Genomic DNA, 17,174 nt, shown 5'->3' on the forward strand with positions numbered 1-17,174 from the left:
TCTTTACTGAAGCATTTGTGTCCCAAATTATTTTGTAAACTATTTTATAGGGTTTTTTTTTTTTTTTTTTTTTTTTTTTTTTTTTTTTTTTTTTTTTATGCTGAAGCTTTGTTTTCTTATTTATATTTCCTTCGTACCTGGTAGAATTTTGCTTTATCGGCTTTCTGAGCCACAGCCTGAACGTCGGACTGGGTGCTTGCTCTTCTTTAAGGTTCCCATAGATGGGTTCTCTGAGGACAAAGCCATTGACCCTACACAGGGCAGTTTGGCAGCCCACTTTTGCTTGACACTGTTTGGCAGCTCAATTCTCCCTGGTTCAGAATGCCAGGAAAGCATCCCTGTTAGAAGCACACATTATTGTACAGTATTAATAATCAAGAGACTTAAGTTGACATCCTAACTCTGCCAAACCATTTCATTTCTCTCAGCCTCATTAGAGACCAATCTACTGTAGAATCTGAGGCTAGTTGCTTAGTCTCTTGTCTGTAGACTGAGAGATTAGTCAAAATCTTAGACGATAATTCAAACTTCCAGTATGGCTATTTCTTCTTCATAGTGCCTCCTTATTACTTCTGAATGGTGTGTCTACTTTATCCTAATCATTTCCTTGTGTTCTCCCAATTTTTAGGGCAGGGATGACCAATAAGTTTCATCCAAGATGGACCCTAAAACTCAGTGGCTTACGGCAACGGGAACTCATTCTTCCTCTCAGCTCATGTGTTCTGCTTCAGGCTGTAGGTCGGGTTCAGGCGCACTCTTACGTACATTTGTCGTGAGGCCCAAGCTAAAGAGACAGTGGTTAGCTGGGGAACGATCTTCTCATGGTAGATACCAGAGCGAAAGAACCACAAAGCAAATCACACAAATGCATTTAATGCCTCTCTTCACATCCCATCCCATTGGCCACAGCAAGTCATAGGGCCAAGTCTAGTATCAGTGAGCTAGGGAAATATACACTGCTTGAGCAGGAAGGGAGAGAGGCGTGGATGTTTGCCGAATGATAATTGAAACTATCGTGTATGACAAATTCAATGGCCAGTGGCTACCTGAGAAGAACCTCTATATGGTTCAGAGGAGAGAACCATAGGAAAGACATGAAAAAGGTCCTGTGATTAATTAATGATTTCAGCCGTGGGCACAGGGGAAAATGGCATCCTCTAAACCAAACCATGTTTGTTGATCCAGTTGAGTAGGTAGTCTTCATCTCAGTTTAATACTAGAACCTAAGCTTTCTTGTTCCGTGTCAGTGGCTTTCATAGCATATTACATTTTTTCAGTTTCCATTTTATACTATTAGCCCTTCTTTACTATTTTAACTATGAAATTACCAAATTTTAAAATCCAATCTGTTTTGCATTTTGCCTTGCCTTAAGAATAATAATTTTGCCCTCCAGTCCTTTCCTGGCAGGCTGATAATTAATTCATGCTGATGACTTCCCTCACTTCAGTGTTTGGGTTAGAAGGAGGTTCTGAATTCCCACTTGGTTGCCGCAAATACCCAGATGGCAGTGAGGTTCATATTATAATGGCTTGCTAAAGGGCAAAATTCCTTAACAACAACAAATAAAACTTGTTTGATTTTCCTTGCATTAGCATAAATTAGCACCCAGCAAAAAACCTCCTCAGTAATCTTAGCTTTAAACAATACTAGCATTGATCTACACATGAGATGATGAACAACATTTACTGTTATTGTATGCAGAGTACTGTACCAGATACTCATATTCAGAGAGAAGGAAGAATCAGAGAACACATCAAGGAAGCAGGTCTTACCTTCCATGAGCTTCTAGTCGTGGGCAATCAGAACAGGCATATACCCTGAAATGACAGACAGTCATTTTTTGGCCAGGCGCAGTGGCTCATGCCTGTAATTCCAGCACTTTGGGAGGCTGAGGTGGGTGGATTATTTGAGGTCAGGAGTTTGAGACCACCCTGGGCAACATGGTGAAACCCCGTCTCTACTAAAAATACAAAAATTAGCTGGGTGTGCCGGTGCCCACCTGTAGTCCAACTACTCAGGAGGGTGAGACAGGAGAATCGCTTGAACCCAGAAGGCAGAGGTTGCAGTGAGCTGAGATTGCACCATTGCACTCCAGCCTCAGTGACAAAGTAAGACTCTGTCTCAAAAAATAAAATATAAAAAACAAAATTCATCTTTTAAGAAGAGCATAATAGGCTGGGAGCGGTGGGTTACGGCTATAATCCCAGCACTTCGGAAGGCCAAGACAGGTGGATCACTTGAGGCCAGGAGTTCAAGACCAGCCTGGCCAACATGGCAAAACCTGATCTCTACTAAAAATACAAAAATTAGCCGGGCATGGTAGTGGGCACCTGTAATCCCAGCTACTAGGGAGGCTGAGGCAGGATAATAGATTGAACCTGGGAGGCAGAGGTTGCAGTGAGCCGAGATAGCGCCACTGCATTCCAGCCTGGGTGACACAGTGAGACTCTATCTCAAAAAACAAAACAAAACAAAAAAAGGAGAGCATAGTAATGAAGGCAAATTAAAGTGCCACAAGCTAAATCCATCTATGCCTTCTAGGGGAGCTGGACACAGGCAGGATGGCATATGAGTTAATTAAGAACATTGTTTTCTGGGAGAGGTATATTATGGGGCAGGTGTAAATTGACGCAGGGGAAGCAAATTTTATCAACAGAGCAACTGATGACAGGAGCATCATGACAGAATGGACTAGTCATGTGTGGAGAGTGAGCTATAGATCATCCTGCCAGGACCAGAGAGCAATTGTATGACACCTATAGCACAGTAAGAGAGTTGAAGTGATGCACCTAATACAATTACTGAGGTATTCTCTGTAGGAACAGACACTTTGAAATGATGGCACTGGCAGTGTGGGGCCATGTTTAAATTCAATCAAAGAAACATTTATTTCGTGCTACCTACTTTGGGTCCAGTTATATTCAAGTATATACTCTATCATTTTGTCTTGATTTTCTTGTGGCCTTGATAAAAAATTCAGCTGGGATTAAAATTATTAAATTCTGTATTTAAATTTTGAATTCAAAGTAACATTTAGGATTACTGGTCCCAGATGCAGCCTCTTACTACTACATAAACACATATACAGAAAACTACAAATGCCTGTCATACTAAAAAGTAATGTCAGTGAATGTTAGGTCCAGGGTCAGGTTCCAGCCCATGTTGAGGTAGGAGGGGTGTGGGTGGATGGGGAGCAGGGAGCTGAAAGAACATTCAGGGGGCTATAGGTACGTGAAATACAGCTTTATTCAGCAGCTCTCTCATCAGCAACTCTCTTACACAGACTGCTCTGTCTTGGCTGCTTGCTCTGGCCACTGCCACACACAGCTGCATAGCCAGCTCTCCCTTCAGGGTCAGCAGCTTAACTCTTTCTTTCTCTGGGCATGAGTGCACCTATACAGTGTCAACATGGCAATTATACCTTTTACAGACAGCAGTGACTTAGAGCCAAATGATGAGCCTTCCCATGTTATGGCTACATGGCTGTGATAACAAGTGGAATTATACACCTGCGCTCTAAACTCGCTGAGTCACACAGGATGTAAACATCCTGCTTTGCCCTATCCTTGACCAAAGCACATCCATTACCTTAGAGTGAACCTATTGTCAGAATGCAAAAGGAGATCAACGGGGCAGAGCCGAGAATCACAACTGGGCTTTAATGTATGTTTTGCCTCTTGAAACAGAGCAAAGCTTCCAACCTGAAAATAAATCTGATTTTTCCCTCCCATGCCACCTTGCCCCTGGTGCGGAGATACAGGGTCAATGACAACTAACTAAAAAGTGGGATGCAATTCCTCTACTATTATCTTCTGTTTTCCTATTCCTCTAACACACAATTCCCCATAGTAGCGGAACTAGATTGGCATATTACTACTCAAATCCCAAATAATTATACTACTTATAGGTGGGAATGGAGAAAAATCATCTGTGCTAGTGAAGGTGGTGTGTGTGTGTGTGTGTGTGTGTGTGTGTGTGAATTTGTGTGTGTGTGTTGCATCCGAGTATTAGAGATGAGACAATTGGGTCATGACAAGGACCAGCCTCAGTGAAGCAGAGTTGTCCTGGTCCAATGCCTGCAAGAGTCCAGAAACTCCACTCAGAGATTCATACACTGATCACTTAAATCTGAGAAGGGACAGTACCATGGCTAAGAGGAGAGCACACACCCTAGCAATTGTCAGGCACTAGGTAGGAGGAGACCATGTTTGTTCTAGTCAGAGTCAACAAGGTAAAACGAGAAACAACAAATGGCTCATGTGAGAGAAAACATTCTCAGAAGAGCACAGTGGAATGCTGTCCTGGAGACTGAGAGAAAGATTTACCCTTCATTGAACTGGAGGAGACATAACAAGATTGTTTGCTACCCTTAGCAGGGCCCAGGCCATTACACAATGGCAGAAAGCGATGACTCAGGAAGTACCAGATAATAATGGGATGAGTGGCACCTGATGCTGTGTGCCAGCGCTGTCTTACTTGATTTCATTTATGTTTCAGGAAAATCCTGTGGGAGTGTCATTATGCACATTTATAAATGAGGCAAGGTGCTCATTCAGAGAGGTTATATAACTTGCGTACTATTCCACTACTAATTCACATCCTGATCTATCCAATTCTAAAGGCTGTGCTGTTAAGCTTTATGTTGGCTGTGATAAGAAAGTATTGCCAGGAACTCAAAATGCAGAATTGATGCTTCTAGTCAGCCTGCTGGACTGCTTGGACGGAGCTGACATGAGCGATGCCTCTGCCCTTCCCAATCCAAACACATAATGGTGGTGGGTAAATAGTACAAAAATTGTTTTAATTGGTGGCTGAGCTTGAAACCAGGAAAGGAAAATTCCAAATTGCCAAAGCAAATTGGGGATTTGTGGCAGGGCCTGAACCTGAGGACTTCACTGGAGAGGGATTAGAATTAGGCCTTAACAGATGGAACTGGGACTTCAGTACCAGACTCATGGAGCAGTCGGGAAAGAGGGCCCTGCAGGTGGGGAAAGTCAGAAACGAGATAACTGTATAAATGGGGATTCAGAATGGGCTTCTCCAGAAACTGAGGACTGGAAATACACTGTCCACTGGCTTGAGTAGATTCAGGGAAACGTGACAAGTGCCCACATTAAAACCCACTTTAGGTTGTAAGGTTGTAATTCACACCACCTGAATGATACATGGAAACTGGCATTTTAAATACTGGCCCAGAATCACTGAAACCCAGGGAGCTCTGGCCTGGGTTGATAGGAAGCTATTGCAAAGGGATCCTTCTCCATTCAGGGCATAAGGGACTCTTCCTCCATCCTCCCCAATTCTTCTGAAGATGGTTATAGTACAAATTGTATCTGGACAAACTCTGGTAACATCTTTGGATTAGGAAGAGAAAATAATTGTAAGTATTCAGTCAGAAAAAAAAAAAAGGAACAAACATTAAACTGTTCTTAGTTTTTCTCTGCAGCATTAAAGACCGGATTACATTGGTCAAATATGTATGGAGTATTTTTTCCTTTTAGTTTAATTCAATTTTTCGAATAGGTAATTTATTCTCAAGAATCAAAACTCAAAAGATACAAAAGGGTATCTTTTCATCTTCTCTGCAAGTGTCCAGTTCTCAGTTCCCCCTAGAAGCAATCAATTACCAGTCTATTAGTGTCCTATTCCTGCTATAACGAATTACCACAAATTTATTGTCTTATGGTTCTGGAGGTCAGAAGTCCAAAACAGGTCTTATTGGGGCTAATTCTGGTGTCACCAGGGATACATTATTCTAAAAGTTCTGAGGGAGAATCTGTTTCCTTGCATTTCCCTGCTTCTAGAGGCCACCTGAATTCCATGGCTCATGGCCCTTCCCTTTATCTTCCAAGCCAGCAGTGTAGCATCTCCAAATCTCTCTGACCTGGAAACATACTCCTCTGACTTTGTTTCTGCATATACAGACCCTGTGATTACATTAGGCCCACCTGGATAACCCAGGATAATCTCCTTATCTCAAAGTCAGTTGATAGGTGATTGGTCGGAAATCTTTTTTTTTTTTTTTCTTGAGACGGAGTTTTGCTCTTGTTGCCCAGGCTGGAGTGCAATGGCATAATCTCAGCTCACTGCAATCTCTGCCTCCTGAGTTCAAACGATTCTCCTGCCTCAGCCTTCTAAGTAGCTGGGATTACAGTTACCCACCACCATGCCCAACTAATTTTTGTTTTTTCAGTAGAGACAGGGTTTCATCATGTTGGCCAGGCTGGTCTCGAACTCCTGACCTCAGGTGACCCACATGCCTCAGCTTCCCACAGTGCTGGGATTACAGGCGTGAGCTACCATGCCCAGCTTGGTCTGCAATCTTAATTCTCCTTTGCCCTGTAATCTAACATATTCACAGATTCTGGGGATTAGACATGAACATCTTTAGGGGGCCGTCATTCTGCCTACCAGAGTCATTTTCTTGTGTTCCCCACCAGAGATATTATGTGCTTATATCAACTGTCAGAGTTCCATGGTAGAGGTCAGAATGAACTCCAGTTCATTCAAATAGAATGAGATTTATCAAAGGACTTTCAAAGTCAATGGGAGAGCTAAAGAAACAACTTCTAGGATAAGTGTCCAGAAATGACTAAGCCACGTGTAGCTGGACCACCAAGGCGCAGCTTTTGTTTGTTTCCTATAAAGGAAACTGTAGATCAAGAATTTGTCTGTAAGGTAGAAAGCCTCTGCTCAGCTGTAGGCTTAAGAACCACACTTCCTCTGCCAGAATCACACCAGCCGAAGAGTTACCTTTAATCACCTGTCCCCTTCACCACTTAACCCAGTTCCACCTCCAAGTTTTGCATGAATGCACTGAATTTATAATACCTAAAATCCCATCCAGGACAATAGTTGCAAGGAAATCAGGGAAGTGTCATTTTTATCTTCATAATTTCTACAGTATAGAACAGCACATTTGGAGGTTAAGACAGATGTTGAGTGAACCAACCTGGTATATACACTGATACATTGACAGATTTTCCCATAAAAATACAAATAGTGGTATAATTGCACACATAATAATGCTCCTTGCTCTTTTTTCTTTAAATTAATATAAATGTATCTTGACAATTTTTTCAAATCATCACATAAGCAGCTTTTTTATGGCTGTATAATATTCCTTTATATAGGTACAGCATAATTAAATTCATTCGTCTCTTTTTGCTAGCTATTTGTCTTGTTTCTACTCTTTTGCTATGACATACATCTGTACATCTTATACATTTATATCATTTTGTACATAGGCTAGTATATCTCTTGGGTCAATTCCCATAAAGCAAATGTCTGGATCAAAGGGTAGTTTCATTTGTAAATTTGGTAATTTTTGCCAAAATCATTCCAACAAGATTATGCCACTTTGTACTCCTGTCAGCAGTTAATAAATGGTCTTTTTTCAACACCCTTGCTGACAAAGGTACATTATAAACCTTTTTTAAACTTTTGTTGACATGGTGGGAGAACAAAAGGTTCAGATTTAATTTGCACATCTCTGGTGAGGACGAAGGTTGAACATGTTTTTGTGAACTCTCTTCTCATAATCTTTCCCTATTAAAAAAATTTGGCCTTTAAGTATTTGTAGAAGTCCTTTATTATGAAAATCAACATTTTAGTTGTGATATCTGTAAATATATCTTTCTAATTTTTCAGTTGTTACTTAACATTTTACATGATAGTTCTGTTACATGAAAAAGTTTTTTATTTCTATATAGTAGAAATTATCAATCTTTTTGATAGATTTTGAATTTCTGTCATAGTTAGAAAAGTCCTCCCTACTCAGATTCTTTAAATAACTCACAGAAATCTATTTGGAATATGTAAAGTGTGACAGGTGGATATAAATTTAATTTTTCCAGATGGCTACCCTATTTCTGTACTTTTCTTTCAGTTCTAATTGATCTGTCCATTCTGGCTTCAGTACATTTTTTTAATTTTTGTAACCTTGTAATAATATACTTAATATAAGGATAAGTCTCCATTAATTACTCTCTCTTTTCAGAATTGTCTCTTGTGGCTTTTTTGTGTGTTAAGTCTGGAAGCAGCTTGTCTAGTTCAAAAAAATAGCTATTTATGTTGTTTCTACTCTTTTGCTATTACATACATCTGTGTATTGCTATTACATACATCTGTGTGTATGTAATAGCAAAGTCCTGCTGTATTTTTATTGGGATTATGTTATATTTAGACATTAACTTAGAAATAACTTACATTTTTATTCTACTGAAAGATCTTAACCAAGAATATTATATGCCCTTTATATTTTCTAGTTCACATCCCTTAGGGCGTTTTAACATTTTCTTCAAATAAATGTTGTATTTTTCTGGTTAGGTTTATTTTTCGAGATGTTGTCTTCTTATTGTATTGTAATTCAAAAAATTATTTCTATTAGTTGTTTTTATGTACAGAGGTTATTGATGCCACTATATTTACTTTATCATCCTTAGGTATTTTTCTCCACTTGATCATCCATGAACAAGGTTGTAGTCACCAATTATTTTCTGTAAATAGATAGTAAATATTTAAGTCTACTTATTTAAGTCTTTATGGTCTCTGCTGAACATACTCAACTCGCTGTTGTAGCATGAAAGTAGCCATAGTCACAGTGTAAATGAATGAGCATGGCTGTGTTCCATTAAAACTTTACTGTGGGCTGGGCGCGGTGGCTCACGCCTGTAATCCTGGCACTTTGGGAGGCTGAGGCCGGCGAATCATGAGGTCAGGAGTTCGAGATCACCCTGGCCAACATGGTGAAACCCCGTTTCTACTAAAAATACAAAAAATTAGCTGGGCATAGTGGTGGGCACCTGTAATCCCAGCTACTCGGGAGGCTGAGACAGGAGAATCGCTTGAACCCAGGAGGTGGAGGTTGCAGTGAGCCGAGATGGCGCTACTGCACTGCAACCCAAGCAAGAGAGTGAGATTCCATCCCCCACCCAAAAAAAAAAACTTTACTGTGGACATTGACATTTAAGTTTCATATGATTATCGTGTAACACAAAATGTTATTCTTTTAATTTTTTTCCAACCATTAAAAATGTAAAAACCATTTTTAGCTCATGAGTCCCACGTAAACATGTGTGGCCAGATTTTGCCCATGGGCTAGAGTTTGACAACACCTGGACAAGATGAACAGAGGTCCTCTGCTGCTCACATACTTGTTCTTCCTCTTGTATCTGTAGTTTTTGTTTTTATTGACAAGATGTTACTTGGACTGTGAATATTCTTAAGTATTATATCTTTATTGTGAATGATACCCTTTAACATTATAAAGGTCCCCAATTTTGTTTCACTTTTTGGCCATAATTCTACCTTGCCTAGTACTGAGATCACAAATATTGCTTTCTTTTGGTTTACATTTTCTTGCTACACATTTTCCCATGTTTTTATTTTCAAACTGTTGAAATAATTTTATTTTAAATATACTTTTATATAGGGCATAGAGTTGGGTTTTCTTTCTTATAAGACCTGATAGTATTTTTCTTGTAATAGGTGATTTAAATGTAAATGTATTGATATGTGGGGTATGTTTGATGTTATTATTTCAGATCACTTTACAATATGTATACAATAAATTAGGAAACAAAACCAATAAAATTAGAAAGTTGTAATTTTAGGGGAAAAACTATTAGCCAACTTTTTCAGGAAAATTAGTTATAGCAAAAAGAAAACCTCTCACAAATGATAAGAAAAAAGTAATCACTGATTTTAAGAAATTAAATTTTTAAAGATTTTTTTGGTTCAACTTTAAGCAAATTTGAAAACTTCTATACAACTTGTAATTTCCTGGGAAAATATAATTTACCCAGATTTACTTTAGGTAAAATAATTAGACAAATCTATTAGTATAGAAAACATACAGTTCTGTTAGAAATTAAAGCTAAAAAATTAAAGTTTATTAATTAATTTAAAAAGAACAGTAATAAATTCATTACAAGTTAACATAAATAACATATTACAGATCTCGTTAATGTCTGACTCAATAAAAGATAATTGAATTCTCATACCTACTTCTGCAGCCAATCTGCTGCAATATGATGTTTTGGTTGAAATAATTAAAAAAAAAAAATCCAGCCTCACACAGATATGTAGTTAGAAAATGGAGGAGTATTTCAACAGCCTTTTCAGATAATTATGGATAGTCTTCTTTGAAAGTAAACCAGAACTCGATAAGTGATAGTTTCTTAAAAGTTAGTTCCAAAGTAGAATCTGAAACTGTATCATTAAATTTTTTGAACTCTGTTATGTCAAAATGCATTAGTCTGTCTTGTGATTGAATGACATCTTTTACCCATGCATGATTTTGTAACAGTGTGTATTATGCATTTGGAAAATATAGACTTCAAATATGTAGGTCTTCTAAACATGTTTACATTTTATTGAACAATATAAAACTTGTGAAAATATCACCACAATTCCTATCAGAAAATTCTAAGTATTGAAACGTTCATAGTGGTAGATATAAGTTTTCCGTTACTTCAAAACTTGAATTTTATCTTTGGCAGCACACCTGTCGGTTATTTCCCTGGAAGTCAGGTATACTTCTTTCGTTTTTGAACAAATGTTTGCCTCCTACCTAAGTCTGAAAACACTTTGGCTTGTCAGCTGTTCTTTGAGTAAAAATGGCTGTCCATGAAAAAAAAAGTAAAAGTAGTCATTCAGTTTGCAACTCAAAGAATCGCTGAAGTGCTTTTCCTGGAGACAGCCATTGTACTTCAGTATGCAGCAGGAGTGCTTTTTGCGTGCTTCCCATTTTATCACAGAAAAGATGAAAAAGGTGTGTGCTCAAGGGTCAATAGTTAATAACATTAACAACTTTTACTGCTTCATCAAGGATTTTTTTTTTTTTTTGAGATGGAGTTTTGCTCTTGTTGCCCAGGCTGGAGTGCAATGGCGCAATTTCAGCTCCCTGCAACCTCTGCCTCCCGGGTTCAAGAGATTCTCCTGCCTCAGCCTCCCGAGTAGCTGGGATTACAGGCATGTGCCACCACGCCCGGCTGATTTTGTATTTTTAGTAGAGACGGGGTTTCTCCATGTTGGTCAGGCTGGTCTCGAACTCCTGATCTCAGGTGATCCACCCGCCTTGGCCTCCCAAAGTGCTGGGATTACAGGTGTGAGCCACTGCGCCCGCCCTATCAAGGATATTCTTAAATGAAACTGACATTTAAATCAATGCGTTCATTCTACTATGAGGGCATGGCAATGAAGAATGCAAGCACTGCTAGGATGGTTTGGTGCCACTACCTTCCTGCATTCCTGCTAAGGCACTGGCCATTAAATTTACCATTGCTTTTGTGCCATCAATGCCAAATGCTAACACAGTTGTTCCAGGATAGACCATTAGATTAAAAAGAAGTTGCCAATCATTCACATAGGAAGAGATCTTCTTTGAATAGTGTATGTTGATACTGTTAGACAAATATAAGCAAAACTGCAAGTCTAGCCACATCTGTAAATGTGAGCCATTTGTAGTACATCTGTTATGTACCCATACAAATTTTAAAAATAAAAACAAAAGGTAATCTAAGCATGCTTCTTTAAAAAGTTTTCAGCCATTTACAAGGCAAAAGTATAATTCTGCAGATGAGTTATGAACTGAGTCTTTATGTTTGCAGCTACATTTAAAATCTAACAAGTTATTTTATTATTGGAAAGTGCCATGATTTCATCGACTAAATTTTTATCCATGGGTGATTACTGCAAATGGAATATTTTGGTCTTAGACTTCAGGATGTGCATTCATCAGTGTCAACTATATAAAATTTTATTAGTCTCTAGGTTTTTGTGTACATTTCTCTAATGCATTTATCTAGCTTTTAGTTTGAAAGGCTGCAACAAATAATTTTTTTGGCTCATCACATATAGGTTTACAATTTTAAAATCTTTTTTCTTTAAACTATGAACAATTGGTCTCAAAACAATTCTTCAACTCGACTGTCACTATAATACTATTCAAAAATGCACAGCTCATCATTGAGAAGTATACTTTGCAATTTCTTCCTGAGATTTACATCTTAGTAGCATCACCTGCATCTTTCTTTGTACATTCTACTTGATAACAACTGCTTTGGGCATTATTCCACACATTTTGTGGCTTAGGATTTTTAGCTCTTCTCTGATTTACTGAAAATGGAATTTGTGTTTTTGTTACTTGTTTTCTTTGTTGTTTTGGGATAATTTTCAGGGGGAAAAGGGATGTGCCAATATTATATGAACGTCTTCAGGTTGGAAGTCACCACAAAATTGTTTTTTAAGAACTAAGCGTTTTACTCTATTATACAATATATACAGAAAATAACACAAATCATGGCCGGGCGCGATGGCTCATGCCTGTAATCCCAGCACATCGGGAGTCCAAGGTGGGCGTATCACCTGAGGTCAGGAGTTCAAGACCAGCCTGGCCAACATGGTGAAACTCCATCTGTACTGAAAATACAAAAATTAGCTAGGCGTGGGGGCAGGCACCTGTAATCCCGGCTACTTGGGAGACTGAGGCAGGAGCATCTCTTGGACCCAGGAGGCAGAGGTTGCAATGAGCCGAGATCATGCCATCGCACTCCAGCCTGGGCAATAAGAGTGAAACTCCCTCTTAAAAAACAAAAAACAAAAATACCTCACAAATTATGAATTTACAGCTTCATTAATTATCACAAAGGAAAAACCCATGTAACCATCACTAGGTCAAGAAATGAAATAAGACCAGCGCCCCAGAAGTCTGCATTGTGTTCCCTTCTGGCCCCTAGTAACCTCTCTTCTTTCTGATTTGTAACGGATAGATTAGTTTGGCCAGCTTTTGAATTTTGTATAAATGAAATCATATAGTCTGTATTCTTTTCTGTCTGACTTCTGTTCACCCTTATGTTTGTGTGATTCTTTCTTTTGGTGGGCATAATAGCACAATTTAGTGTCCATTCTACTGTTGGTAAACATTTGGGGTTATGAATAATGCTGCTATGAATATATTTGTATGTGACATTTTTGTGCACAGATGTATGCATTTTTATAATATGCCAAGGAGTGGAATTGCTGGTCATAAGACATAGATGATTTTAGCTTTAGTGGGTATTGCCAAGAAGACCACTTAATCTTAATTGCAATTAAGATTTCACTACATGAAATCTTATATTAATTATGTATTTATTATTTATATATTTATGTATATATTAACATGTATATTAATTATATATTTCACTACATGACCAATCAAGTACAGGGTCTTGTAAAGACTACAGTGGTTTACTTTTGGTGACCTTTTTAAAAAGAAAGTTACTTGAGAATGCACCCCAGCACACAGGGTTGCAAATGAAGAAAGAAGTAGATGTAATACAGAAAAAAGAAAGGAAGAGAGGAAAGGGCCCTCAGTGTTGCCAGCTATGCAGTAGTCCAGATTGCAATTAAGATTAAGTGGTCTTAATTTGAAATTTATTTTGATGACAAAAGAGATTGAACACTATTATATTTGGTACATTGGCTCTTGCATAGTTTTGGGGGGTGAACTTTTTCTAAAACGATGTCTATTTTTCCTGGGAGTTTTCTGTCTTTGGTTTAGAGATATGGAGGCATTTTTGATATACTCTGGATATGACCCTTTGGTAGATTATTGCAAATATCTTTTCCCATTCTTTGTTTTACCTTTTTATTCAGTAGTAGTTTCTTTTGATTATCCAAAGTTTATAATTTTTATGCCAAATTAATTAATCCTTATAATGGTTTGTATGCTTTTTGTGTTCAGTTTCAGGAATCTTTTCCCAAACAAAAATCATAAAGGTACCTTCTATGTTTTTATCATTTTTAATCTTTCACATTTAGATCTACAGTTCACCCAGAATCTATTTTTGTGTATGGTGTGAGGCTGAAATTAATATTAACTTTTTTCTCTATGTATACACATTTAACCCAGAACAGTGTATTTTTAAAAACACCTTCTTTACAACACTGCAGTGTTACATCTGTCATAAATCAAGTGTCCACTATGTGGGGTGAGAGAGAGGAGAGGGAGAGAGAAAGAGAAAAGGACTGACTCAACAAAGAATTTTCAACTTTCAACTAACTGATGTTCAAGATAGAGATAAAGGAAAAAATAGGAGGTGATCATTACAGAAACAAATACAAGAATAGTTTGCAGGATTGAACAGAGATCAGTTCAAGTTGAAAAGGCCTATTGTGTTCCAAGCAGCATGAATGAAAAAGACTAGACCTAGGTCCAAAATGAAATTTTAAATAATCACAGATAACGAGGAGTTGACAAAAAATATTCCAGATGGGGAAGTTCAAGCCAATGAGAAAGGAATGAGAATTTGACTAGCATCAGGCTTCTCACCAGCAATAGTAGATGCTGGAAAGCCACAGAGCAAGGCCTTTGAAGTTTAAGGGAAAAATAGTGTCAACTAAAATTATATATTTCACTAAATGATCAATCAAGTACATGGGCCTTGTAAAGATGCCAGTGGTTAACTTTTGGTGAACTTTTTAAAAAGAAGTTACTTGGGAATGCACCCTAGCACACAGAGTTGCAAATGAAGAAAGAAGTAGATGTAATATAGAAAAAAGAAAGAAAGAGGAAGAGAGGAAAGGGCCGTCAGAGTTGCCAGCTATGCAGTAGTCTGGAAATACGTCAGTACAAACTGGAGTGGCAAGTTTGTGATCTCAAGTATGTCTCCAATAGCATGAATGGATTCTAGGCACCAGATAGAATGACTAAAAAGCTAGATGATATTAGGAATATGGTGAAGAGTACAAATATTACTTCTCTCAACAAGGAAGAAAAGACATTCAGAAATTCTAGGGAAAAATATTCTTTAAGTATTCATGGTCCAAATATGAAGTGAATTAGAATATGACCTGATATAGAGACTGGTGTGAGTAAAAACGATCCATTTGACCTTTATGCGGAGAATTTTACCCTTTGTGGGTCACAAGTTTTGACAGTGACCCTTAGTGAAAGTAATTTAATCATATTGAAGCAAACAATTCCTATACAATCATAATAATGTATTATTTATTGATTTTCAACTTATTGACAAAACAATGAAGGGTTTGTTACGAGTATAGAACAGAATGTAAATGTTACCAACTTTGGAAATAGAAAACCCAGCAAGGAGAAGGCCATAAAGAAATGCAGGTACTATTAGAATACAAAGGAAGACATCAAGAGATATGACTTGTATTTAGTGGAACCAGAAAGAGCTTTTAGAACATTGTTGATGTATAAAAATAGGGGAACTAAAAATGGTGATATAACTATAAACATTTTGAAGTGAAGAGGAATGGTTTTATGAGCTCATATTTCATCTGTCACAGAAAAAGTCACTAGATACATTTTCTAAAACTGATAGTTTAGGAAAATGCTATAAGGAAATTATTTTAAGAGTTGGAACTAACTACTAGAAGAACTGAAGTACAAATGGTTAAAAATGCTTGTCTCTGGGAGAGGGAATTTTATTTTTGATTATGTAAATGTTTGAATTTGATAAAAATAAGCTGCATATTAAAAGACACATCATATCAAATTGGATTATTTCCAGAAATGCAAATGTAATTCAACATCAGAAAATCTGTTGAACTAAGTCACTACTTTAATAGATTGAAAGAGAAAAATAATAATCATCTCAAATAGGTACAGAAAAATTCAATAAAATTAAACAACCATTTATGACTCTAAAACTGGGAATTAAAAAATATTAATTTGAAAAAGTTACAAGTGGAAAAACATGCCAGCTATATTTATAATCAATATTCAAATGCTAAAACTATTACCTTTAAAATCAAGAGTAAGAAAATGCTGTTGTTACTTTGATTCACAATTGTTCTGGAAGTCCTACCCTGCAGAATAATATAAGGAAAAGAAATAAGAAGTACAAATAATGGGAAAGAAGAAAAATAACCATCTTTCACTACAGATTATTCACATAGAAACTTCCCAAGATGTATAGGCAATAAAAAATATTTAGCAAGGTTGCTGGATGTAAGATTTTATTTCTATACATTTTTAACAGAAAATGTATTTTTAAAAGATGTTATTACAGTAACTACAAAAAAAAAATAAGACCTTTAGGGACTAATCTAATGAAAGTTGTGAAACAATTGTAAAATTTCATTGAAAGAGACAAGAAAACATACCATGTTTATAGTTAAGAAGGCTCAGTATTGATAAATGCCAAGTATTCTAAAAATGATTGATAGATTTAATGTAGTTTAGTAATAGGTTCTATTTTGTGGAATTTGACAAACTGATGCTAAAATTTATGTAAGAGAACAAAAGGCAAGATTGGTCAAAATTTATATAAAAGAACAAAAGGCAAGATTGGTCAAAAGACACCTAAAAAAGAACAACCTACTAATTCCACCTCCAGGTAATTTGTGCACGTATGCGCCAGACTATATGTACTCAAAATTTATAACAGCCTTGTTCATAACAGTAAAGACCAAAATAAAACAAAATTAGAAAGAAATCACATGTCCATCAATGGTAGAATAGATACATAAATTGTGATATATTCCTATACGGAAATACTACATAATAACAGAAAAAAAAGTGAATAACATCTACCTGCATTAGCCTGGATGAATTTTCAAAGCCTAGTGTTTAAAGGAAAAAGAAAATAATAGATAAATGCATTCAATATGATTCTCTTCCTATAAAGTTCTAAAAAGATAAAGTTAACAATGTTTTATTTATTACATGTTATGTAATGTATATGTTTAAAGAGTAAAGGACAGATAAGGGATTAGTAACACAAAATTTTGGATAGTGATTATTTCTGGGACATGAGCTCAGGCAGCAAGAGAGAAATGGAATTAGAGAGAGGCTTATAAGATACTCCCAAAGTACTGGGAATTTGTATTCCAAGGTGGATGGTGAGTATGTAGAGATTCATCTTATTCAAGAAAACATGCGTAGGCCATTAACCATAGAAGATTCTATTTCTCTTCCTTTTATCGCTTCCCAGAGACAACCACTATTCTAATCAAATATTATTTATTTGCATGTAAATGATACAAATAATCATATTGTTTTCAAACTTACATAAATGGTATCATACTCTATATCACCTGGAACCTGTGCTAACTCATTATATGTTGTCAGGATCTATCCATCATTACTCTTATAATGCCCATTTTAAAGAAGAGTAAGAGGTCAGGCACAGTGGCCCATGCCTGTAATCCCAGTACTTTG

At 36.9% G+C, this 17,174-nt stretch overlaps 1 protein-coding gene across 2 annotated transcripts in view; it reads left to right on the forward strand.

Annotated features, from left to right (window-relative positions):
• The window catches only part of CFAP54 (cilia and flagella associated protein 54), a 382,780-nt gene that overhangs the window by 255,624 nt on the left and 109,982 nt on the right, over positions 1 to 17,174 (forward strand). The gene's annotated exons all lie outside the window — the stretch shown is intronic.

Source organism: Macaca thibetana, chromosome 11 (genome assembly GCF_024542745.1).
Source record: "Macaca thibetana thibetana isolate TM-01 chromosome 11, ASM2454274v1, whole genome shotgun sequence".
NCBI classification, from domain to species: Eukaryota; Metazoa; Chordata; class Mammalia; order Primates; family Cercopithecidae; genus Macaca; species Macaca thibetana.